Source organism: Tupaia chinensis, unplaced genomic scaffold (genome assembly GCF_000334495.1).
Source record: "Tupaia chinensis unplaced genomic scaffold, TupChi_1.0 Scaffold000355_1, whole genome shotgun sequence".
NCBI classification, from domain to species: Eukaryota; Metazoa; Chordata; class Mammalia; order Scandentia; family Tupaiidae; genus Tupaia; species Tupaia belangeri.
The window spans coordinates 8,244,489-8,271,002 of record NW_006159850.1 but is presented as its reverse complement, the minus strand read 5'-3'; the positions used below and the strand labels follow the sequence as shown (position 1 = coordinate 8,271,002).

General features: G+C 40.0%; 1 long non-coding RNA gene across 1 annotated transcript in view; it reads right to left on the bottom strand.

The window, feature by feature from the left end:
• Positions 1 to 24,872, bottom strand: part of LOC102490339 (uncharacterized) — an 87,658-nt gene extending 62,786 nt beyond the window's left edge. Inside the window, exons 1-2 of the long non-coding RNA XR_335186.1 lie at positions 24,629 to 24,872; positions 15,143 to 15,189 (exon numbers count right to left, since the gene is read on the bottom strand). This is a non-coding gene — a long non-coding RNA (uncharacterized LOC102490339). The remainder of the gene's footprint in view (positions 1 to 15,142; positions 15,190 to 24,628) is intronic.
• Between the last annotated feature and the right edge of the window lie 1,642 nt (positions 24,873 to 26,514).

Sequence of the window (26,514 nt, the reverse complement as noted above, 5' to 3'; positions counted from 1 at the left end):
GGAATGCCTACTGTTGTGATGCCTACTAGTACAAACATGGCCTGAGTTTCAAAACCTGAGAGCTGTGTTAATGGCGATGATATCTTATCTCCTTCTCAATGGAGTTTGTCCATTCATTTATGCACCCAGGTAAAGATCACTGTACAGATAACATTATGCGATCTCTACATGCCGGTCAATGAGTCAAATGCTTTATGAGTATTATAACATTTAATCCTCCTGACAACCCTATTATTATCCCAATTTTATGGTTGAAGACACGAGGCCCAGAGGGATTGATTAAAAACAAACAAACAAATAACATCAACAAAAAAATGGAGGCTGAACTGTTCCTAAGGGAGGAAATTGGACTTTGGACTTGAAATCTGAGAAGCCCAGTGCCAGAATCTGTGATCAAAAGCAGAAAACTCTATTCTCTGTTCATTCTTTCATTCAGAAAAAAAGAAAAAAGAAAACATATACATACATTTTTTTTTCTTTAGAGAGATATTTTTGCTATAGGGTGCTAGCACTTGTCAGAGAGAGAGAGACAGAGAGACAGAAAGTGAGAAATCACTCCTAAGAGGGGATGGCCATGACAAAATCCCTTCTCCTCCATTCTCTTCTCAAAATCTTGGGCACACAAGCACACATGCTCAGTGAGAGTTTTAAATCGTCAGGTCAGGGACTCAAACCATGATCAACTAAATGTGAGTTCAGTAATGTAAATATTATGCCATCTGCTGGTCCCTAGAAAATATTTTAATCACTTATCATGTTTACTTATTTGAGAGAAAGTAAAATAATGTCCTTTGATCCCAAAAGAAAGATTCAGAACAAAAACTCAACGGTACATGGGATCTTCAAAAAGTTCATGAAAATGCACATTACAAATAAATAATATGTGGATTTCAAAAACTTTGCACCAAAAAAATTCTTATTTGAACTCCATTTTGCCATGAACTCTCTGAAGTTCTCTTGCATGAGTATACTATAATGTGTTTTTGAATATCTGTCTTCTGTGGCTGTGTAACAAATTATCCCAACTTGGTTTCTTTAAATCACTCTTACTTGTTATTTTACAGTTCTTGTGGCTCAAAAGTCCAGGTAGGCTTGGCTGGATTCTCCACGTAAAGTCTCACAAAGGTAAAGTCAAGGTGTCTGAAAGACTAGCCTCTTATATCAAGGCTCTGGGAAGGAATCTGCTTCAAAATTCATCTGATTTGTCGGCAGAATCCAATTACTTCTGGTGGTAGGGTTAAGTGTCCATTTCTTCCCTGGCTGTGAGTGGGGACCACTCAGCTCCTGGATACCCCTCTTTTATCCTCATCACATCCCCTTTTCCATCTTTAAAGCCAGCAATAGTATGTCACATTGTCTTTGTCTTTAAATATCTATGACTTCCTTTCTGCCAACAGTCAGTGAAAACCCTCTGCTTCCAAAAGCTCATCTGGTTGAACCAGGCCCACCTGGTTACCCTCTCTATGTTAAGGTCACCTGACTTGGACTTCTAATTACATCTGCCAACCCCCTTGACTACAGTCGCTAGATTAGGATTTTACCAAATAACCAAGGGATGGGAATCTTGGGAAGCCATAGTAGGGATTCTGCCTACCACAGAGATAGAATTGGGCACTGAAAAATGGGTGTCTGAGTTGGGGGTGGAAAGGAGTGGGATAAGGTCTGTGCATCAGGCAACCCTCTTCTGAAACCCTCTTCTACATTCCTGTAGCATCCTGTCCAGTCCTCTCCCTCAGCATCAACAGCTGGATTTCTTATTTGTCCATGCAGCCTCAAATCCCCCATTTGTGAAAATAGAGGTAAACTTACTCAAAACTTTATAAGTATCTTTAGAAAATTAATTTGAAATAATGCTTGTGAAAGTTCTACATTGCACCTGTCATGTAATAGATATTCAACAAACACTGGCAATTATTACTGTTATTAGTTATGTAAAGAAAGGTAACACTATGCATACTAACAAAAATGTGAAAAGAAATACACGGATGGGTTTTTCAGGGCAATGAGGAAGTGTCCTGGTGAGCATTGGCTTTCAGTCTTAGCCACCTAGACTTCACTCCAACTGCACACTCCTTGAGAGAGTGGGCTGTCTCATTCAGGAAGTCCTTAGGACAGCTACATTATAGGGATAGTAAGGACAGGAACTATTTATAATAACCACCAAACTTAGGACTTGTTGTGTACCAACACTCTACTAAGCTACTTCGCATGTTTTGACTCTTAGTCTTTATGACAGTTTTTTGAAACAGATACTGAGGCTCTGTGAGATCTCACACGGCTCTTAACAGGCAGAGATGCAGAAACACCCAAGCAACTGGCCCAGCTTCAAGTATTTCTCTCCCTGTTTTCCTTCTGCTCTGGTTTATCTCTTTTTCCTGAACAAATCCAGGTAGCTCCTTTCTTGCACACAGCCTGTTGTATCCTGCCTGGGCTGCCAGCTCCCATTCCCACTTTCTTCCCAACTTGCTTTTCTTTGGCGCTTCATGAACCTTTTAGAGTTTCAATAAACATCCAAGTGGCCTAGGACCAGCTTAAAAAGAACATTCTAGCTCAAGTGGACCTGGTTGGGACCTGAGACGGCATTTCTAACATGTTCCCAAGGAAGTTCACTTGTGGACCACATCTTGAGCAACAAGATTTCAGTGGATCAGGAACTCCATGAAAGCAGGGTTTATGGCTGCCTTTTATGTACTCTCGGTTTTCTATTCTATAAAATTGGTATAATATGCCAATATTCATAGATTAAGCCAGCATTCATTTTACAACAAATGATAGAAAATGAGAATCCTTGTTCTCCTGTTTCGTCATTTTCTTCCTTCCCCATTCCCTTTTACATGCACAGAGAGCTGACTCTTTTTCATCTGCATTTTTTGTTTCTTTCAGATTAACTCCAGGGATTGCACTCGGTTCTTAGAAAAGCTTCATAGTTATTTCTTCTTGACATTTTTAGTAATAAAAGTTCACTTTTTTTAAGTTGATTATAACTAGATTCAGCCTCAACCTGTAAAGAAAATCAGGGAGTCAGAGCTCTAAATATGAAGTGGAATTCAGTGCTCATTCTTATGGGGAAACTTCCCATTCACTTGCCCTTCTTCAGTCCCTGGTCCTGGGGCTGAGATAACTTGTATGTCTTTATTTTCTGACCTTCTGATTTTTATTCTTCTTTTACTCTTTGATCCATGATTTTTCAATGTCAGGTTTTGTTTCTGATGATACAGATTGAGGGCTGCAGCTCAGGCTGTCTCATTACTATATGGAACAGGGTTTTAAAAAGTGCCCTGTGGACCACCAGCAACTGGGTCATGTTGAGTTTGAAATTGCTGATGTGGAGTAAAATAGTGACAAGATAAGGTCTAATAATGAGACCAACACATCCTGCTGACTTGGGGTATGAAATGAGCTTCATTCTGTTTAGTAATTAAATAATATGACTTTGGTCCCACATTACATCCTTTTCTGTGCTTTCTTCTCTTAAAATAGAGCCCTCGCTGATCAAGGAGTAAATCCATTTGAGAAAGTCCATTTTGCAAATTCTCTGGACTCCCCATTGGAGTGGAACCTTGGATAGAGTCTATTGAGCCTAGAGGACACAGCTTCTAGACATTGACATTTTTAGAACTCTTCATGGCACAATGGTTGTTCTCATTGTTGCTACTGATACCCAGACAGCTGGACCAAATGCCTCTATTCCCAGCCAGCCCTAAGGAAGCCACATCTCATAGAGCCAACTATAATTGAGCCCCAGTCCCAGCGGCTTGGAGAAAGCACACTGTGTGTGTGTGTGTGTGTGTGTGTGTGTGTGTGGGTGTGTGTGTGGGTGTGGGTGTTCATGCCTCAAATCCCAACAGGATGGAGAAATGGAGAAAAAGAGGTTACTGAGTAACCACATCTCATTAGGAAGTGCTTTCTCCTGGCTCGCTCTCTCTCTCTCCCTCTCTCTCATAAACACTCTCGGGCAATTAAACAAATAAAAACTCAGTCCTTTTTCCCAACACGAGGGCAGTGTTACCATTATAGCCAGAAGCAGTAAGGAGGGGAGGAGGTAGGGACATCCTCCTGAAGGGCTGTCACATTAAGTTCACTCACTTTCAATGCTATGAGGCCCCAGAAAATTTATCTTTAATCCTGATTCCTAAGGAACTTCTCTTTTCTCTGTTCTGAGAGTCTACCTGCTAAAGAGAATTTTGTACTTTGGTGTCCCCTGGATCCTAACACCAACCCCACATAAAATAAATGAATTCTGGTTGATTCACGTGCACATTAGAGTTTAAGAACCACTAACCTAGCGATGATCAAGATTTTCCCTGTGTAAACAATAGAATTCTTTCAATAAATAAAATTTTACATAGTTTCCCACTTGTAAAAATAGATGATCTGGCTGAAATGGGACAAGCCCTCTCCCTCTAGCTCCTTACCTAGAACAGCACACTTGTTCTAGGTAAGAAGCAAGTAACATGTACCATTGGCTCTCCAAGTCCAGTGGAACACCCTTGGTAGTTGGACTCACTCTTCATTTAGGCATCCCTTCAGATAACTGACAGATCACCAAGTTCCTCTGAAATATCTCTTAGGCATCTTGATTTCTCTCATTTCCAAATCTCCTTTATTTTTTTTTCTTTTGGGATTTTTGTTGTTCTTGTTCTCTGGATTTTCCAAAGAATAGGGGAAAATGAGAAAAAGAAATTCCACTTTCTAGACAAAAGTCTAAGGTTTCCACCCCAACAGATGGTCTGACTTAAAGAAAGTTTTTACAACCACCTCCTCTAAAGAAAAATGTATTTAAGTTTTCCCATATGGAACAAAAGTAAAGAGGAAAAACGGCTCAAAATATAGACTGAGATATAAAGTGAGAAGATCATTCAAGCCCAGAAAAAATATTGAGATAATCATGGTTCACGTGGGTTTACAGCAGAAAACCCCTGGAACTGGAGAGTGTAATGTGAGAGCCAGGAGTCTCCCTATGTGACTTAACACACACATTTCTATTTATCAAGAACCAGAGTGCTAAGTTAAACATGACAGCAAGGACCAGCCAGGCAGCTTGGTGGTTAAGACAGCTGGATCTGGGACCAGCAATTGGTGTAATGGCTATGTTGTTGGACTCCCATGTAGTTGACCACAGTTCCAGTCCTGGATCTGGTGGCTTAAACTCATGCCGGGTGTGTGTGTGTGTGTTTGTGTGCATGCCCAAGATCCTGAGAGGAAAATGGAGGAGAAGAGATTGTGGCATGTCCATCCCTTGCTGGGGGATAATTTCTCGCTTTCTCTCTCTTTGTCTCTCTCTCTCTCTGTCTTTCTGGAGAGCACATGTGCCCTATAGCAAAAAAATAAAAATAAAAAAAGATAGCTAGATCTGACATGGCCAACTATGCAGGTCAAGTCCTGAACCCAGTGGACTGGAAAATACACTGGTGCATGTGTGTATATGCCCAAAATCCTGAGAGAAGAATGAAAAAGAAGGAATTATAGCAATTCCCTTGGGGGAGTGCTTTCTCACTTTCCCTTTCTCTGTCTCTTGCCCTATAGCAAAAAATAAAAAAAATAAAAATGACAATAATTGGCTTTTAGTAAATTCCTCCCTTGTTCCTATCATAGAATATCTGCAGCATCCACAGTCACTGGACATCACCACAGCATACAAAATGCAATTTCCTAGCCAGAGTACACTGTAGAGTGGCTTAAACATTTAAACATACATGTTACTGTCAACAAATAATTTTCTATTTCTTGTTTCTTGTTTTATATATATATGTGTGTGTGTGTGTGTGTGTGTGTGTGTGTGTATAATCTCTTAAATCACTAGATATCAGCTCTCCCTATAGGAAATTTAAAATAAAAATAATAATAATAATAATAACAACAACAATTGCTAAGTCATGGAAACAACCCAAATGCCCACAAACAGATGAATGGATAGAAAAACTGTGGTACATATGCTCTATGGAATACTATTCAGCCATAAAAAAAACAACAAAACCCTGGCTTTTGACAAGAAATGGATGAATAAAGAAGATTTACTGCTGAGTGAAGCAAGCTAGGCTATGAAGGAGAGGCATTGTATATCCCCACTTAATATATACCGAATGTCCGCACTCTATGCCTGAAACTAATTGACTGAAGGGTATAGAAACACAGTATATAGATGTAAATACCAGATATAGTGTGTGTGAAAGAGGAGGGTCTGAGGAATGACATTTAGAAGAAACATAGGGAGCCAAAGCATTAATGGCACAAAGAAATGTGGAATTATCTGTTGAAGATATTTTATAGTTTTATCAACTGCACTAGGGAGAAATGTTCACCTGTTGAAATATCCATTTTGTAAGTCAAATAATAATGTGATTGAATGTATAAAATAAAATGAAATTTAAATAAATAAATAAAATAACAATATACAAAACAAAATAATTCTTCAAGGAAAAAGAAAATAAAAACTTCAGACAATTTAATTTAGCAGAGTTTAATTGAGCAAAAAAATATTCAAATTGGGAAGCCCCCAGAATGACTTCAAAGGAACTCTGATAGCCACAGGTGGGGTGACATTAATGTGAAAGAAAGGGAAAGCTAAGTACAAAAACTGGAAATGAGGGAGTGAAGTAGAGAAATCATTGGATTAATTACAACTTGATGTTTGTCTGCGGGCTGTCTTTGATTGACTGAAGAGTGGCTACTGTCATTGGTTGTAACTTAGCAAATGACTAAGGGAGCAGACTTCCAAATGAGATTGTGATTTGCTTACAGGAACTCAAGCAGGAATACAGAGGCCTTCTCAGGCCAATATAGTTTAACACTGTTAAAATGGCATAGCAGTTAGGTGCTGCTTGGAGAAAGCCAGATCTCACATGGCCAACCAGGGTTCAAGTCTCAGCACCTTCAGCTGGAAAAACATCATGTGTGCTGATGATCTAAGGGGATGGGGAATTGGAGGAAAAAGGTTTGTGGCATTACCAGCCCACTGAGGCTCCCTTTTTTTCCCTCTCAGGTGCATGTGCACCCCCCAAAAGGAGTGCAACTTGACTCATTTTGGGGTGTTCTGAAATTAGAAAAAATAAAGCAATAGATGTTAAATGGTGCAGGTTCTTTTATGTGCAAATTTTAGTGCATTTGTTAAATTTTTCAAGATGTGTTTGAAAACCCAGAGAGATTGCCAGCAGATGACACAGAGGCATTGAATTCCACACTCCCATGTCCACAGTTCAAGTCCTGGATCTGGTGGCTGTGGCTTAAACTCATGCCGGGTGTGTGTGTGTGTGTGTGTGTGTGTGTGTGTGTGTGTGTGTTTGTGTGCATGCCCAAGATCCTGAGAGGAAAATGGAGGAGAAGAGATTGTGGCATGTCCATCCCTTGCTGGGGGATAATTTCTCGCTTTCTCTCTCTTTGTCTCTCTCTCTCTCTGTCTTTCTGGAGAGCACATGTGCCCTATAGCAAAAAAATAAAAATAAAAAAAGATAGCTAGATCTGACATGGCCAACTATGCAGGTCAAGTCCTGAACCCAGTGGACTGGAAAATACACTGGTGCATGTGTGTATATGCCCAAAATCCTGAGAGAAGAATGAAAAAGAAGGAATTATAGCAATTCCCTTGGGGGAGTGCTTTCTCACTTTCCCTTTCTCTGTCTCTTGCCCTATAGCAAAAAATAAAAAAAATAAAAATGACAATAATTGGCTTTTAGTAAATTCCTCCCTTGTTCCTATCATAGAATATCTGCAGCATCCACAGTGTGACTGATTATCAAGACTCTATGAGGAGAAGCTTTTTTTCCCCTCCAAATTAAACCAGATGGTTCACCAACAATCTCCCCAACCACAACCCCCTCCCCTTGCCTCTGGTCATAAACGTCATGTTCTGATGGCTTTGGTTTGGGCTTGACAAAGTGTCCCCAACTCAGACTGCCTTTGCTTCCATCCCTGGCAATCAGAAAATCTTTCCTCATCCCCACTGGTCTAATGTTGGCCCTTTCATGATTCCTAACTAGTGGTTATTCAGTCATAATTGACGCAGGAATATCCTTGCCTTATAATCAGAGCCGGCCTGTTGTCATTTGGGGCTGACTCCATTATCATGGGGCTCAGCAAGTTGATGCAATCCCCCAGGGAAAATATATAATGCTGGTTTTAGTTTGCATATAGAATCTCCCCTGATTTCTTTTACCTTTTTTCTTAGGCTGCTACCTGAAACTATAGTGAGGCAAAGCAAGCCTGTATTGGTGCCCAGCATCTACCAGAACTAAACCTAGGCAAGTTTCCTATGCTCTGATGTCATCATTTGTATAAACATAACTAACTAAATAAATACATATAAACCTCACAAAGATCTTGTAAGAAATAAATAAAATGAAATTCTAGTATCTAATGGAAAATGCAAAATCCTTTCTCTTAATATAAGCAGTTGATCATGTAGTTGTTTGTGTTTTATGTCGTTTTTACTCTTTCATGTATCTTTGGAAATAGTGAAAAATAGCTCAAATTCAGTGGTCTTCACTTATCCATAAAATAAGTCATTTTAGGCACACATCAAGATATGGTTCAACAGGAGTGTCTGCATACCAAAAAATAAAGTATGCCTTAGCACCAAAATAGATCTTCACTCATTCCATTTCTTTTTGCCTAAAATTCTGTTCCTTCACTCTACAAATATTTATTCATTGCTCATTAAGTGTCAGACATATTTGTGGGGGATTCATTGGTGAGCAAGGATGTGACCTCATGGGGCCTATGTTTTACAAGTGTGTGAGGGTGCGGTCAGTTGTAGGAAGACTGATGACAAGTAAATAACCCAGTAAGGGTTATTTGGGAGTGACAAGTACTATGACAATAATTAAACAGGGTCAAGTGAGAGAAAAAGTTACTAGGTACAAGAGTCAGTGAAACCTTATGGGGAGAGTATTTTGAAATGAAGATCTCTCCTAAACTGAAATATAAATTTCATATGGTACAAGCCACGTGAATATTTGGGAGTGGAGCATTCCAGACAGAAAGAATAACGAGAGCAAAAGCCCCGAGTGGTAGCTTATTTCCAAGATGACTTCCTTTGATTATCCCTCCTGACATATGGATGCCTTCCCCTTACTGAGAGGTACACTTAATTTCTCCTTTGTTCTTGAGTATGTGCTGCTGTGATAACTCACTTTACCATTAGAATGAAACAGAAGTGACATTATGAGATTCCCAAGGCTGGGTCATAAAAAGTCTTGCAGCTTCTGCCTAGTCACCTTTGAACACACTCATGGGATATTCCCTCTTGGATCCCAGCTGTGAGACACCCAAACTCCATAGAGAGTTCGTTTTTGGATGCTCCATTGGACAGGCCCAGCTGAGCTCTCAGCTGGGAGCCAATATCAACTATCAGTTACATGAGGGAGCCATCTTGACTAGCCAGCCAGCCAGACCTTCATGTATCTTCAATTTCAATCAACAACTGACTAAAACTGCTTACAAAAACCGCCCTGCTGAGCCCAATCAGCCACAGGTCTGGGAAATGTCATCATATACTGTTATTTGAAGTCACTAAGTCTGGGGGTTATTTATGCAGCAGAAGATAACTAGAATGACTGTGCTTTGTCTACCCTATCCCCTTTAGCCTTGTTAAGTCCTTCTTATTCTTCAACTCAAACATCACTCCCTCAGAGGAACCATCCTGACAACCTGTACCCTAAATTCTCATGTTCCTTCTTTTATGACCTGATAGAAACTTATACTTTTACTTCATAGCACTTACATTAATTTATAACTTGTGCTCATTTTATGAGTATTTATGATTGTTTTCATCACTAGAGTCTGTGCTCAATGATAAAGTCTTATGCATTTTGCTCAGTATAATATCCCTAGCACTAAGCATAAACTTTGGCACATAGGAGGTAGTCGATAAATATCTATTAGATAAATTAATGAAGGAATAAATGAGTTAGCTTCAGAATAGAGATCTGGTTGTCCAAGTTAACAAACTTCAATAACAGACATTACCCCCAAACACTAATTCTTTAGTGGACATATCTGACTAGAACTTTTTTTTCAAATACTCTAGTAAATTATTATTAAGCTTGTAAATTAAAATATCAGGTGTTCAGGATGTGCACTAAACAGAAAAACTAGTAAAAGATGGTTCTGTGAAGTTTTGAAGGATCAGAAGTCTTCAACTAAACATACCTTCTAATGGAATATGATCTGGATCCTTCTGGTTCTCAAGATACTCCAGAGGCATCTGCAACTTAAGGCTCCTTTAAATGCCCCTTGAAATTTCACACTGAATCATTAACAGTATGAACACAAAAATTTACCCCCAGACTCTAAACCTCAGTTAATTTTTTCTGATTTACTGCCTTCCCACTTCAGATACTTCTCTATTTTCCTGCTTGCTGCCTTTATGTAATATGAATATTTTTAATGCCTTGCTACCAGGTATTACGAGCTTATTATTTACCAGGTACTATGCCAAGTGCTTTATACTCATTATCTCATCTAATCCTCTCAGCAGCCTATAAGGTACAGAGGACCTCCCAATTACAGATGAGTAAATTAAGGCACAAATTGGTTAAGAAACTTGCCCAAAGCCATGGAGCTAATAAGTAGCAGAGCCAGTCTTCAAAACAAAACAAAGAACCAGATGAACAAACAAAAAAGATCAGAATGTCTCCAAAACACTGGTGCTTATCCATGCTGTCTCAATGCCTCATAAAAGAGGCCGTGCCCTCCTTCTTACTTTGCATCATCTGATCTTTGAAATCTGGATATGAACTATGTAACATGGCCCTTAACTAAACACACTTAATGACATGGCTCAAGGTGATTGCCCATCAAGCTTTAATATTGAGAAGCCGCTATCACTGGGGACCAGACTCTCTTTTCTTCCAGTGTTATTGAAGCTGAGGAACACATCTGAATAGGCACCATTTGCACAAGGAAGGTGCTCAGCCAGGAGCAATTGCAGGGCTGGGAGAACAGGCCATGCAAGGCAATCTTAGGACCTTAGAGACAGTAGACTACCTGAGTACATTGTCAAACCAACAGCTGGAGAAGGAGCTTCTGTCTCAGGAGAATACTCCAAAGCACAGTCAAAGTGGAACACCAGGTGCAATTGGGTTTTATTCTGGGTGGGCCAGTTTTGAAACTCAAAACTGATAAGCATGTCTGGGAATTTGAAGGACTGACTCAGAACTCCCCAGGCCCTTGGCTATACCATTATGTTAAAGCCATGGAGCCCACAAGCAAGCTGTAGTAATCTTCCTTTTGCTTCCCTGACTGCCCCCTCCTCATCCCCACCCTGTGTGATAGCTGCCTCATCAAGTGTGAATCATGAAACCACATAAACTGCAACGAGGCCATCCTCTTGCCGACTTCTGGGAACATAAACAATAATAATGTAAATACGACTTACTAAAGGCTCAAGCAAAGTGCTTAAAGGAAATCTATATTTTTTATGTAAACAGTCTTCTGTTTACCGATGTGGTATAGTCAATCTACTTAACTCTGGGAGATCTGAAACCAGATTGTCATGGAAGCAAAGGGAAGAACTGTTGATCGTGAGATTATAAAGAAAGGACAATGTAAAAACCTTACTTTGAATGTCCCTTTCCCCTTCTACAATGTTAGAAAACAATTATTGTGAGTGCGAGTGTTAAACTTCTGTTAGGTGATTTGGCTTTAATGTCAGATACCAGCATTCTTTTTTTGCAAAGCTCTGAAAGAGCTCTTTGGAGGGCAAAAAGGTGTGTGTGTGTGTGTGTGTGTGTGTGTGTGTGTGAATGAGATAGAGAAAAAGAGGGACAGCGGTTCGGGGAGAGAGAAAAAGAAGACATCAGAGAAAGAGTTTAAACTCAGACATTGCACCAACCATGGGAAAATTCCCCTTTATTCCCTCTCCCTTTGTCTCAGAGCTAACTATTGATCCTAGATGGTGAACTGCATAGATGGAAAGACAACAGGCCACTTCAAAGTTCCTTACTGTTGCTAACCACAAGTATGTAGGGTTTGTGTTATCTAGGTTAAATGAGAAGCTGCCAGGGAAAAATTCAGACATACAAATCTTTGTGTAAACTACCTTAAGAGTCTTAAGCTGACAAAAGCCAGAGCGAAGTCTGAAATTTTGTCCTCAGAGAACACGTAATCAGGCCTCTGGCTCTTCCTACACTGTAACAGGATTCCAGCAGAGCTTTGGTTTTCCATGAATGCCATGGTATGTCAGGCCAAAAAAGTCTCACTTCGCTCTGTGGACTTCCTTGTCTGACACAGGCACTTTTTCAATACCTCCTGGTATCTGGGTAGATGGGGATAGGTAGCTATTAAATCTTTTGGACAAAAACGGGGAAGTCCACCCACTTGGGTGGAAGGTAGTCTTAACAAGACCTCCTTTCTTACCATTGTGCCTCTCTGTTCTTGCCCATCTAAAATCCATTCTCCTTCCCCTGCTAAGAGATTAAACCAATCACATTACACTTTTAGTAATTTAAGCCTAGAGTAGAACCAGGTTGCAGCTAAATCATTTCCAATGTCTGGATGCTAAAGAATTTTATTGTGATTTTTTGGCTACTATTCTTTCCAAGTCTTTGTAGTCTCACTCTCCCATGTCATCCATGAGCTACCTGATGCCTTTAACATATCCCCTGTCTAGTGCACAAGGTCATAAGAGTTTCTGTTGCTTATATTGAAAAAATCCTAACTAAACCCTCCTCTTCTTACAGACTTTGTGTTAGCAGCTGGGGATTTAATGATGAATGAAGCCCGCTATTCTGATACTTTGAATAAAACCACAGTTTACCTATTCATTCTTTTAAACAAACATTTTACTTGAAGTTTCTACTAGGTGAGTGTTGCTGGAATCCAGTAGTAAACAAGTCAGCATAGCCCCTTGCCTTACAGATCTTGCTATCTATTGGGGGAGAAAGACTTTCTACAAGCAATTACTCTACCACGTAAGAATTTATGAGAGGGAAGGAAGAAAAGGATGGAGGGAGAATGAGGAAGAAGAAGAAAGAAGAGGAGCAGCAGAAGAAGAGGAAAGGCAGAATACAGCCAAGCCCATCTGGTCAATAGCAGGTCTGTAACCTCAAGGCAGGCATGTACTCTGTGTTGGCTAGCCTTTCACATGAGGCTGTCCCTGCTGAGGTTAAATTCCTCATCACTGTGGCCTCAAGGAACCCAAGAAACACACTCATTGCCTTTTTGGTTATTTTATAAACAGTGCTTGGAAACCACGAGTCATTATCACTCTTGGCCAGCCAGTCAGACTTTCCATGCCCTTGTGTGTGATGCCCTTAATCTTCCCAAAGTCAGCAGCATCATTTCCCCAAACCAAGAAAATTGTTTACTTTGGCCATAATCAGGGCAAAGTTTAAGTCTCAGTCTGTCTTCTGTCAGTGCCCAACAGGCTTTAGGCCCATAGTCCAAACATTCATTCCACCATCCATTCTTTTATTCACACATTCAATCACTTATCCTCAAATCTTCCCAAGCTTTATCTGGGTAGCTATTCATCTATATATTCATACATTTATTAATTCACTGATGCAATCATCCACCCAATAAACTCTCTTTTAATCATTAATTTACTTATCAACATCTCCATTTAGCCATGCACTAACCCACCAATAATCAACCTAGTAACTTACCCATTCATTCATGCACAGATGTATCCATCCATTTATCACCTACTCAATCACCCCCCATGTGTGCACTCAGGGCATCTAATACCTTTCTTATTCAATCACCTAATGAGCTATTCATTCAATCTATAATCACCTATTATGATTTAGGCACTGTTGTTGAGTTTGTAGGAATGAGGATGAACAATAAGGTTACCAGTTCTCCCATCTACCTACCAACCTTTCATTGATTGACATCTATTCATTTATTGACTACATAGAACTCCACTCCCGTGGGCACTCAATTGAATACCAGCTAGATCTCGGAAAGATTGGGAGAGAGAAATAGAGGTGAGCTCTGATTCAGGTCCTTGCAATGTGCAATCAGAGCATCAGTTGGCAAGGACTTGGCAAAAGACAAGGCTAGGGAAGTACAGACTTCTAGCTATCAATAAAAAGGAAGAAAATTTGCAATAGTGATATATCAATATAGAGCATAAAGAGATTCATTCTGGTATTAAAGTTAATCATATAAAATATCAATAAATTGGTCTGAGCCTTCCCCTGGGTCAGAAGAAAGTCCCGAAAGTTATCTAGATGAGTAAGACACTGCTATTTATCCATCAGACTATCCATCAACCCATTCATTCATCCACTTACATTTCTATTATTCAACATTTACATCAGGCTCTATAAACCAGAGTTCCATGGATAGGTGCAATCATCTAAATTTGATACGGTCCTACATTCTTAATATCTTCCACTGCTACTGACACATGCAAGTGTAAATCAAATACTTACTAAGTAAATTAATGAGTGTGCTTAGTTATGATTGTATAAACCCAAACTAGAAAAATAGCACATTGATCAGATAATTTGGCTGGCCGATATGAATAAGTTCACTTTTCATATTATTGCTTAATGGCAATGGCAGGATTCATCCTATCTACTTTTGAAAAATTAACATGCCTAGATGAGGCCATGACTAGTTCAGGCATGTGTAGAAGACGTGACTGTAGCTATTCATATACTTTAACACACCACTGGTAAGGGCTAAGGCCAGATTCATGTACTAGCAGCTAATCAGTCATATCTCAGGAATCAGGAGATCCAATTATTTTTGTTCAACACCATTTGATGAGGTTATTAGAGAGACCCTTAATCAAACTGACTAAGTTTGGGATAACTGCACTTACGTAAAAGTGCATAGGTGATGCTAGGTAAAAGGGTGGTGGGAGGGAGTTGCTCGGTGAGTTTGGTTAATTATTTTTTTCCTTTTAGTAGCAGGAAAGAGATAGAGATCCCATTTTACTATTCATTATGTCTTTCAAAAAATTTTAGCCCCTACAATATTCTGGGAACTAATCTACCCACTGGGAACATGGTTGTATAAGCAAGTCAGGAAACTGCCTGACCAAACTCCAGTCAAGTTGTCTGGAGAGGTCATATTGAAATCACTTTATTTCTTAAGAAACAAAAGAGTAAGTCCTTTAAATATAAAATTAGGGGCAACACAACAGGTCCTTAGTAGCATGGATGGGATAAAGAGAGAATATATCACTTACTAGTTCTGTGGTCTTGAGCAAGTAGTCCTAATCCTCAGTTTCTCCATCTGTCAAATAGGAAAAATAGACTTTACTTTACCTAGCTGGATTCTGGTCAATAACCTACAGGAAGAGTCTATTTCAGTATATAAAGAGGGGACCCAATAAATAGTAGCACCTAATTTCTTTCTTAAAGATTATTTTTCTATTTCTTCCATGAGTGACAGAGACAAAGATACAGCACCCTAACAGGGTCCTGAGGCTACTATGCACACCCAGCCTTCAGCCAGCCCTGTGTCATGGGCAAGTGTGTGCCTGGTGTACTCAGGGAGATCTCCAGACTTGAACTGGGAACCTTCCCAGGTGGAATTGCCTCTCAGAGCATTGCATTTTACCACTGTGACACTACCTGCCCATCAACTCCTAATTATTTAATTCTCTGAAGGGTCTCTTTTTATGATTAGACTACTTTCCTAGGGCCATTTATTTACATTTTAAAAACAATCCTCTTCATATGTGTTTGGAACTCTAAACTCTGCAAAGGGCTTCCATATCTGTTACCTCATCTGAGCATCATATCACCATCATTGTTATCATCGAAATTATAACCATTATCATCCTGCAGATAAGAATGCTTAGGCCAAGTCAAATAAGAAACTTTCTCATTTTGTATCAGAATCAGGACTTGAACCCATCATCCTCAGACTCTGAGCCCATTTCTCTTTGTAACAGCAAAGTGTAAATAGCACACTCAACAAAAAACAAAGAAGATGGAAGAGGTAGAAACACCCCCAAATCCCTTGTGACCACTCTCCAGAAGACTTGCTTAGGTGACAAGTGTGGGCTTGCTGAGAAGGCCCAAACACATGTCCTGCTCTAGGGTGTCTGGTTTCTTTCCCATGTATGAGCAGCCCTTTAAGCCTTCCTTTACCCTTCTAAGAGGTTGCTAACATAAGATGATACTTGTAAGTACATAGGATGATGTACGTATATAAGATGGCACAAGCATCATCTTATATGTTGGCAGCCTATTGATGCACCTGAAAAGCTGCCCTATATGCTCAGACACCTACAAGGAGTCTGTGTTTTATTTCACTATTTTCCTGGGTGTGCTTCTATTTTCTTATTTATTTATTTGAACCACTAAATTATCTAATTAGTGACATATATCGTTGACACATGGGCCACTATGAATATTTACTGCACACTTGTTCACACATTTATCTAAATAGCTGGCATGCCAGAGCTATGTAATAAGGAATAATGATTCTTTAGAAGAGTTACAGGAAATTCTAGAAGGGGGAAAAAGTTTTGCACAGTGGGTTGCAGCTTCCAACCACATCTATCAATTCTTTCTGAGATAGAGCAATTGCATAGTAATGACAAAAAATTTATAGTAATGAATAAATCAATACTCAGCTCTGCGGCAGTTTCAGATGTTACTTTTATGGGCCCTCCTGTGTTTATTATATATCCCTTAGCGCTGGGGCTGTAAGTGTGGTGAATGCCAACAGCCACAGGGAGAATGGGAATGGCTCAAGTGCCTGAGAAGATGGTGATCCATCACCGTCTCCTTTCAAGCAGATCCATTTATATCTGGGAGCCCAAAACTGAGCCACTTGCAGTGATCAATGACATGGCCAACAAGTGTTTGTTTTAAGAAGAGGGCTGTCACATCGTGTTGAGTAAAGTGGAAATGCATAAATAAGTAAGCGAACAAATACATAAGCAAACACATAAATGTGGCTGAATGGGATGAATGAGAAGAGAGTGTCGGGGGACCTGGTGGAAAAAGAAATGTAGAAAGAGGGTTCATACCTAAAGTAACAACTTGGAAGACTTCGTTCATTCAGCAAATATTGACTGAGTGCCAACCATATACCAGGCACGGTTCTAGGCAGGGATTGGCAAAGATGTTCTGACAAGGCCAGGTCATAAGTATTACAGGCTTTGCAGACCAGATGGTCTTTGTTGTCAACCTTGGTGGTTGTGCAAAGTGGCTGTAGACAGTACATGAATGAGAAGTCGTGACTAAATCCCAGTAGAACTTTATTTACAAAACAGGTGGTGGGTGGCTTTGGTCTATGGGGAAGTCTTTCTACCCAAAGCCCACTGTGGATGTGTACCAGTGGATTATACAATGATTTGGTAGGTACACAGACATGGTGTAAATAACTTAGAATCACACAAGGAAATTTAATTCCAATTTTAAGTCTCCTAATCCTCTGATTATACAAAGGAGAAAGCCTCTGTAGGGTGTTATTCTTTACTTTCTGTCTAATGTTTGTGAATCTCTTTTTCAAAAGAAGAGTCTGTAAGTCTTGGCAAGAAACTCTTTCTAGAGGCCTTTTACCATTGCTTGTTGCTGAGTTTTTATTTAAAGTGATATGTGTTTGCGTTTATCATTTAGAGAGATAAAATAGCATAAAAGAAGTTTTTTTTTTTTTACTTTGGCACTGACGTTCACGCTAGATCATTCTTTGCGGTGGGGGCTTGCACTGTGCATTGTAGCAAATACAATGAATGGCATTTCTGCTCTCTACTCATTAGATGCTAGTATCATGCCTTCAGTCATGACCATCACAGATGTCCGCTGGAAAAATTCTCTCTGGTTAAAATCCTTTGGACTAGATGAGATCAGCAGATGGCATAGTGGTTACATCGCTGGACTTCCACATAGTTGGCCACAGGCCACTTGAAACTCATGCCGGGCACATGTGCATGAGTACCCAAGATCCCAAGAGGAAGGGAGGAGAAAGGATTGCAGTGTGGTTATCCCCCCTGGGGGTAATTTCTTGCTTTTTGTTTCTCTATGCTTTGGCAAGCACATACGCCCTATAGAAAAAAATCTGTTAAAAAAAAAAAAAGAAAATGATAAAGAACCTTTGGCCTAGAGGATAAGTGTGCAAATGCTGAGACCACAGATCTTACATCTAACTACTGTCCGCTTGGCTGACATTGAGCAACTATTTCATCTTCCTTGCCTCACTTTTTTCATCTGTAAAATGGGTGTGATGATAATAATAGTTTTGACCTCATAGAAGTGTTGTGAAGAATAAATGAATTCATCCATACCAAACAATCATGGAAGCATTGAATAAATATTAGATGCAGTTGTTGATTGCATTAAAAGAAAGTTTTGCTTTAAACATATTTGTTTGCTTAGTTACTTATTCAATTGTATTAATGTAAAGAAAACATTAAATACAGAATCATTTTGGTAGCATAAAGATCTTCCAGAACTTATGAAAATATACTGTAAAAAAAACTGTTGTTAGAAAACTGATACATTGGGAACCAGCAATAGACGTAATGGCCATGTCACTGGACTCCCACGTAGTCGACCGTGGTTCACATCCCAGACCCGGTGGCTTAAAACTCATGCTGGGCGCGTGTGCGTGCATGCCCAAGATCCCGAGAGGAGAATGGAGGAGAAGGGACTGCGGCGTGGCCATCCCCCCTGGGGGGTGACTTCTTGCTTTCTGTCTCTATGTCTCTCTCTGTCTGTCTGGCGAGCGCACGTGCCCTGTAGCGAAAACCTCTCCAAAAAAAAAAAAAAAACTGATATATTTATAGAGTGATATTTGGGCATGTAGACAGATTCTGCGTTTTAATCTTAGCACTATAACTCATAAAAAGGTGACTTTGGGCCAGTTACTGAACTTCCTTAACTGCCAATTTTCTCATGACAAAAAAAAAAAAACCTTTTTTTTTAACTTTAGAGAGATAGAGTCAAGACAAATCAAGATAATTTTCACAGGGATTCCTCAATACAAAGTAGGTGCTCAATAAACATCACTTCTCTCACTCCATTCCTTGATCTTTGTGGTCTGTGACTTTTACTGATTGCCTCAGTTATTTATTGTTTGGTAGGAAATAAACCCCAAACATAGCACCTTGAAACAATTATTCATGAGTTCACAATTCTATGGGTTGGCAATGTAGGCGGAGTTCAGAGGGTGATTCTTCACTGGTCTCAAGTGAGATCATTAATATGGCAGCAGTCTGCTGGTGACTTTAACGGGATGGATGATCCACAATGGCGTTGCCCACATGGCTGCTGGACCTCTTCCTATCTATAGCACTCATTCTCCAAAAGACTAGCCTGGACCTTTTACATGGAGGCTGCTATGTTCCCGAAAAGCAAGAGCAAAGCTGCAAGGTCTCTTGAAGCCTAGACTCAGAAGTCACACCATGTCGCTTCTGCCACATTTTATTAATCAACCCAAGGGTCAGTTGAGATGCAAAGCATGAAGAAGTAAGCTCCATACACTTCTCAATAGTAGTAGCAAAGTCGCATTGCAGAGAAGCATCTATATAGGGAGGTGTGATTCATGGGCCAATTCTACCAGCCACCTCATTGTCTGCAGAGCCATAGTCCACAACATCCTCCTCCCTTATTTTTCCATAAACACTCACATTGGATGCCATCCATGTGACTAACACACATGCATGGGGGTGTCCAGATGTTTGTAAACCCCAAATTGCATGAGAAGTACAAAATACCACAAGAATCCACAATCACCACAACTATTAATGGCACATTGGTTCAAGGTCACTTGCAGTTTGAAGTATTGTCAACAGAAGATGTAGAATCTGTAGTAGTTCCCACACTGCTTTAATTCAGTCTTTTCTCTCACCTTCAAGAATAAATGAGCAATGTGAGCCAGATACTGTGTGACGATTATGAAAATTAACCACAGGTCTATTTTCCTTTAAAATAATGCCATTGATGTCAAATGTTGTCACTTCATTATTAGTAACAAATTGCATAAACAAACATAAGAACTACTCAGAAGAGAGTGAATGCATTTGAGTGGGATTTTCTAGTCCAAATAACGAAGTTATTCACGTAAAGAATTGATTCTCCCCACCTCTCTTTTCATCCTTTTTCAGTAGTCACAATCTAAAAATAAAATGTCAATATTTTCTTTCCTCTGGACAATAAGTAGACTTCTAGTGATTTTCCTCCAGCACAAATCAGCTATCTTCTTCCAAAGATGTACCCTCGACCTGTATATTATCAATAGACACACTACTTCCAATACCTAAGTTCAAAACATCACACTTTATGGGCACAACCAGATCACTGCCTTTAATCACCCCAGAAAAGCACTTAAATCCCAATAGAGTCCAACCTCAGCCTCCCATGCCATCACCCTTCTTCCTCCAATTTGCATTCTGAGGGCCATCCTTACAAGAACTCCTTCCCTGCCCTCAGACCTCTCCCCCTCTGCTGCTGCTAGGGTGATCCTCATTCCTGTTTAAACTCATCCCTCCTCTTCCTTTGTCTATACCTGAGAAGAAAGAATATGGCTAACTAAAAAAAAAAAAAAAACCTCCAGAAAAACGTAGATAGACCTCCCTTCACATTTATGACCACACATTTCAACTAGACTCCCACTAACACCTGGAAAGCTAAATGAGGTCCCCAGTCAGAACTTTCTCCCACTTATTCAGGTGACTACTGGCACATTCTCTCCATTCCTCAAACAGCCAATACACACTCTTCTTTTTTTTAGAGAGAGAATTTTGCTATAGGGTATGTGTGCTTGCTGGAAAGACAGAGAGAAACAGAGAGACAGAAAGCAAAAAACCACCCCTCCTCAAGGGGGATGGCCATGCCACAATCTCTTCTCTTCCATTCTCCTCTATGCATTTTGGGCATGCACGTGCATGTGCCTACTGTTTTAAGCCACCAGGTCTGGGACTCAGATCACAATCAGCTACATGGGAGTCCAGTGATGAAACCATTATGCCATCTGCTGATCTGCCCAATACACACTCTTAATAGATGACTTTGATTCTTATTTTATTGGGAAAATAGAAACAATCAGAAAATTCTCTTTTCTATCTGTGACTCTAAATGTAGACTCAGCCATCTCTTCTCTTCTCTTATGACAGCCTAAGCATCTCTATGGCTACCTAAATCCATCTTTTCTCATTTATCCAACTTTGATACAGTTATTGCTCTGTCTTCCACATCAACCATCTACTGAATCATTCTCATCAGCATTCAAACATGTCAAAAATCTTCCATCTACAAATGAAGAGACTTCCCCTTGATCTCTCAACTCTTTCTAGTAGCTCTACCCTTTTCTAGGTATCTTTTCAGTATATTTCTGAGATTTCCTTCCTACCTGGCCGCTAAAACAGCTCTTGTTAAATTTCCAATGACCTTCACCAATCCAGTTCCCAAGTCTTAAACCTCATTGTCCTCAATTGTCAGTGGCATTCAGTACAGTTCATTTTTTCTTGAAAACTTTACAGTCATAGCTTTTCAGTCATGTTACTTTCCTTATTTTTCTACCTCATCACTGGCCGATCTAATTCTTTGCCCCTCCCAATCTTTAAAATTAGTTCACTCAAAGATTGTGATTGAGGTTTCTTCTCTTCCATACCCACAATCCATTCTCTATGTGGCCTTACATGGTCCCTGAACTTTGAATATCACCTTTTAGCTGCTACTTCCAAGTTTGTATCTTGATGTATCTAGCTCTGATGTCTCCCTGGAACTTCAGGCTCACATATGCATCTGCATACTTAGTATCTTCAGTTGAATGGGTAGTTTTCTGCCTCAAACAATTTTTTTCCCTTCCCGTAAATAGCACTGCCATGTACTCAGTTTCTCCATCCACAAACTAAGAAGTTATGCTTCTATTCTTCCATTTCATCATCCTTACATCTAATCTATCATCAAGTCTTGTTGGCTCTACATTTAAAATATACCAAAATTTGTCTCTCCTGACAACTTTTATACCCACCATGATCTCTAAGTTGTAGCTGTGCATTAGCCTTCTACCAGTCTCCCTGCTTCCAATCTTACCTCCATAGTGGATTCTCCACACACCAGCCTGGAGCATGGAGAAAAAAAAATTATATATATATATATATATATATTCGAATCAGCCTTCCATCTGGCTATGTGGGCACAACCATGTCTAACAGCCAAGGACAGAGATCACCTACCTCCACACTATTCTGAACAGCTGTGGAAGTCACTGGTGTTCTCTCCAAACATTTCTTCCACTCTACCTTCCAGGCACATAGTAAAATTATATTTTCCATCCCTCTTTCAAGATAGCTTTGGCAATATGACTTGCTTTGGCCACTGAAATTTGAGGATAAGTGATGTGTGTTACTTCTTGGTGAAAGCCAGTGCAAAATTTGAGTTGTTTCCTCCCGGTGTCAAGAGGATCATAGAAACACAGGCTAAAGATAAGCCTCCTTCAGTGGTGTCTTGTGTAACTCTGGTGAGTAGAGACCCCCTGTTAATCCTTTCTGGAGATGTAATATAAGAACAAGAGTGAGAGAGATGAAGGAAGGAAGGAAAGAAGGAAGGAAGAAATTTAGACTATGTTTAGCTACTGAGAGTGAGGGATGTTTGTTTTTACAACATAGCTTTGCCCCCCCTCTTAGAGCTGAGGATCTGAGGAAGGGCTGGCAACTCTATAAACTTTGACATTCACAGTTCAATTAGAGAAGATTTCTTGAAAAAGCAGGATCCATGATGAGACAGTAGAGGCAGGTGCTGAGACAGTAGGAGAAGAAGCCCTTGCAGAAACTGATTCATCCTAAAACTCTTGCCTGGTCTTTAACGTCTTCAGAAACCAAGTCTGCCACAGAATGTCTATGTCTTACCCTGCAGTTCCTTGAAGTTCCAGCTAATTAAACTCTGAATCTGGGGGGTTGGCCTTGTCCAGCAGTTCTCCCTGTCATCCAAATAAGCACCTACCAATGGCTTTGCTTCTCTTTCTTCTACCCTGTGACATTAATCATGTCCCCAGATGGACTGAAATATGTGGGCCATAGATAAACAAAGAGCTGTCTCTGAAGGATTTATTCTAAGAATTCTAAAACTGGGAACCAGCAGTTAGCATAATGGCTATGTCGCTGGACTCCCACGTAGTCGACCGCGGTTCGTGTCCCAGATCCGGTGGCTTAAAACTCATGCCGGGCGTGTGTGCGTGCGTGCCCAAGATCCCGACAGGAGAATGGAGGAGAAGGGAGTGCAGTGTGACCATCCCCCCGGGGGGTGATTTCTCACTTTCTGTCTCTATGTCTGTCTTTGTCTGTCTGGCGAGTGCACGCCCCCTATAGCGAAAAACCTCTCCAAAAAAAAAAAAAAAAAGGAATTCTAAAATTAATTTTCTTCCATGCCTGGACTATAAAAAAAGAACATGAGATAATCATTAAAGGAGAAAATTCTAGTGTTTTCTCTACTGTCTACAGAACACGGAAATCACACAGTCCTCCCAGTTATCATTTCTCCCCATTGCCAGTCTCAAAATTTAAATGAAGTATTAATAAATTTGAAGAAGTTTCAGGAAACACTGGGATACTCCATGCCTTCATGTATTTACTCTTGTCCTTCCCTTGACCTGGAACAGCTTTCCTCTCCTCCTCTTCCCTCTTTCTCATACCTCAGCTCATGCCTCCAGGTATTCTCACACTATACACTTCCTGAGACAAGAGAATGTGTTGGTCTTGTTCATGCTGTGCTCCTAAAACATTAACTGCTTCATACAGATAGCAGATTCAAGACTATAAGAATGAACAATGAAAAGGCCTAGTCTAGAACCAAACGTTACAGAAAGGCCTGCCTGAAAACATCCATTCCTATTGGGGATTCCTTCATATGGTCTCCTATAACACCTCTGTACCTTATACCTACCTCGTCTTTGCATCTCTAACACTGTGTGGTGATGTTCTGTTACTCAAAGCCAGAGGACATCTTTGCCTGAGTGAGAACTCAGAGCCTGGCTTGTAAAATTTCTCCATAATTGCCTCCCCTAACTTTTTTCCTTTTGTCTGTTCCTTGGCCCTCTACAAAGGCTCAGCACCTCAGGCCCAGGTTGGAAGGGAAGAACTCTTAAACCTTAACAAGAAAATGAGTTCAGCTCAGGGAACTATATTGGGGAGAGAGATTGGTGCCTTTCAGGGTCCATGCAAAAGACAGAATTCTTCACTTCTAAGCAAAATGGCAAAAGGGAAATACAGGTCTTCAAGCCAGTGATTTATTCTGTATCAGAAACGAATTTACCTGGCCTATTTTGCTGAACAGAAAAACCTCAGGTTCACTTAGTAAAACTCAATCTGAATATTTCTATCCTTTATTTCCATACAGATTAGCTTCATATAGCCTCAAGTATAAACATCACAGATTGGCTCACAGGTTCTATGGGGGAAATAGGCGGTGGCGTGGAAGGGAGATCACCGCTATTTTAAGTTTCTCCATGGTTCCGCAGGCAAAGCAACAAACAAAATAAGAAAAGTTTATTGATTAGTTTACAAATAACTGTTGTATAAGAAAAGATACTGAATGGCAGGCTGGCTCACCGATGGCTTACTTTTCGAGGCCCTTTTCATTCCGTGGCCTTGGGAGATGGTCTCAAGGGGGAAATAAAAGGAGCAAAGCAAAGGTGTTGTCTGGATAAGAGTTTGCACCAGGTTACAAGAAAACAACAACAACAACAACAACAAAAAAAAAACACAAGTAAACAATACCTTTTATGTGTTGCTGATGTAGAAGTGTACCAGTGTATCCCTACTCTCTTCCATCTCTTCATAAAATAATTTTTTTACATGTTTTCATTTCCATCCCCTAACCAACACAGTAAAGCTTTAGGCATTGGACTGTATGATGAACGTAACAAGCTCTGATATGGGCCTCCAGTCACCAGCCATTCATGGAGCAATGTTGGAAAAAGAGCAAACGGCAAATCCGCGTCCTTCCTGGACTTGTATCTGAAGACTCCTGACCTAGAGAAAGAGAAGTTCATTCAGGTGAGAATGTTGTACCTGGAAAAAAAAATACAAAACAATGCCAGAATTCAAGCCCTGCTCTGCCCTCCTGTGACATTATGAGACGGTGGCTGGTTATTTCACCTCTCTGAGACTCAGCTTCCTCATTTGGGGAAGGCTTGTTAGGAAGATTCACTGAAATAAGATGTGTAAATGACTAGGACATGGTATACTTTGGAGCAGTGGCCAGTTAAGCATCCTATGACTGGTCACATGAAGCTTCTAGTGAGAGAGAGGGACCCAGTTATGAGCCAGGAAGATACTGAGGGACCTGCTGGGCCCTGTTCAGGAGTTTGGTCTGGTGTACAAGATAGCAAGTTTTAAAAAGTGAGAGGATTTAAAGAAAACCATTGAGTAAACCATAGTTTACAAGTTGAACACTGAGGTGGACTAGGAGTCCACAACTGTTTAGATTGGGAAGGCCAATGACTTTGTTCTTTGGTCATGATGTATGTGTTCCATGGCCCGGGGAAAAACAGTTCACTGACGTTTACTGAAAGGGTTGGAGAAAGGTTGAAAGGGAGTGGGTACCAATTCTGTTGCCATTTGATTTGTCTACTGTGAGGTCAAAAAACCTGTAACCACCACAAGGAAAAGCTGTTGCAAGGCTAGGCCCACAATAGGGAAATCAATCAGTTCTCTACACAGAAATATCTAATCCATGGGGATTAATATAGCACAAAATCCACACCCATATAATTTTTCTTCTAAAGTGCACTGGACTAAAGTTGCTAATCATTGTTTGCTCAACATTTGCACATAGGGAGAATACGAAGTATGAATATAAAGCAGTAGCTACACAGACTCCTTTCCTCAAGCTTAATCTCACAATTTGCTACGTATTATATTAATCATATTACATGTTATATATATTACATATTGCTTTTATATTATATTTTCATGTGTTACATATTTATTAATTTATAATATACCATACATAAACATTTATGTTGTAAAAATTATGTTAATTGAAGATAATTTTGAAAATGTACCCAAGGAGGAAAATTGTCACTGAGTTCTGATAACTATTGGCAATATTATATTTTATTTTCCATTCTAGTCTTTTACAATTTTATTTTTTAAAGAGTAGATGGACCGTTTGTTGTTGTCATTAATGTAACTTGGACCTTAAAGCTTGAACAGTCTTGTTTCCTGCTTTTTTATTTAACTAGGACTTTTAGCAATAACATTTTCTAGGATGTTAAGGACTTCAATAGCTCTATGGCTAATAGATTTAGCATTTATAGACCAAGAAAATGGCAATATTAAACTTAAAGGAAGCTCTCAATATTCTTTTTTTTTTTTTTTTGGAGAGATTTTTGCTATAGGGTGCATGCGCTTGCCAGACAGAGAGAGACATAGAGACAGAAAGCGAGAAATCACCCCCCAGAGGGGATGGTCACACCACAATCCCTTCTCCTCCATTCTCCTCTCGGGATCTTGGGCATGCATTCACACGCGCCTGGCCTGAGTTTTAAGCCACCGGGTCCGGGACATGAACCGCGGTCGACTACATGGGAGTCCAGTGACATAGCCGTTACGCTAACTGCTGGTTCCCTCAATATTCTCTTAATATAAGTAACAATTTA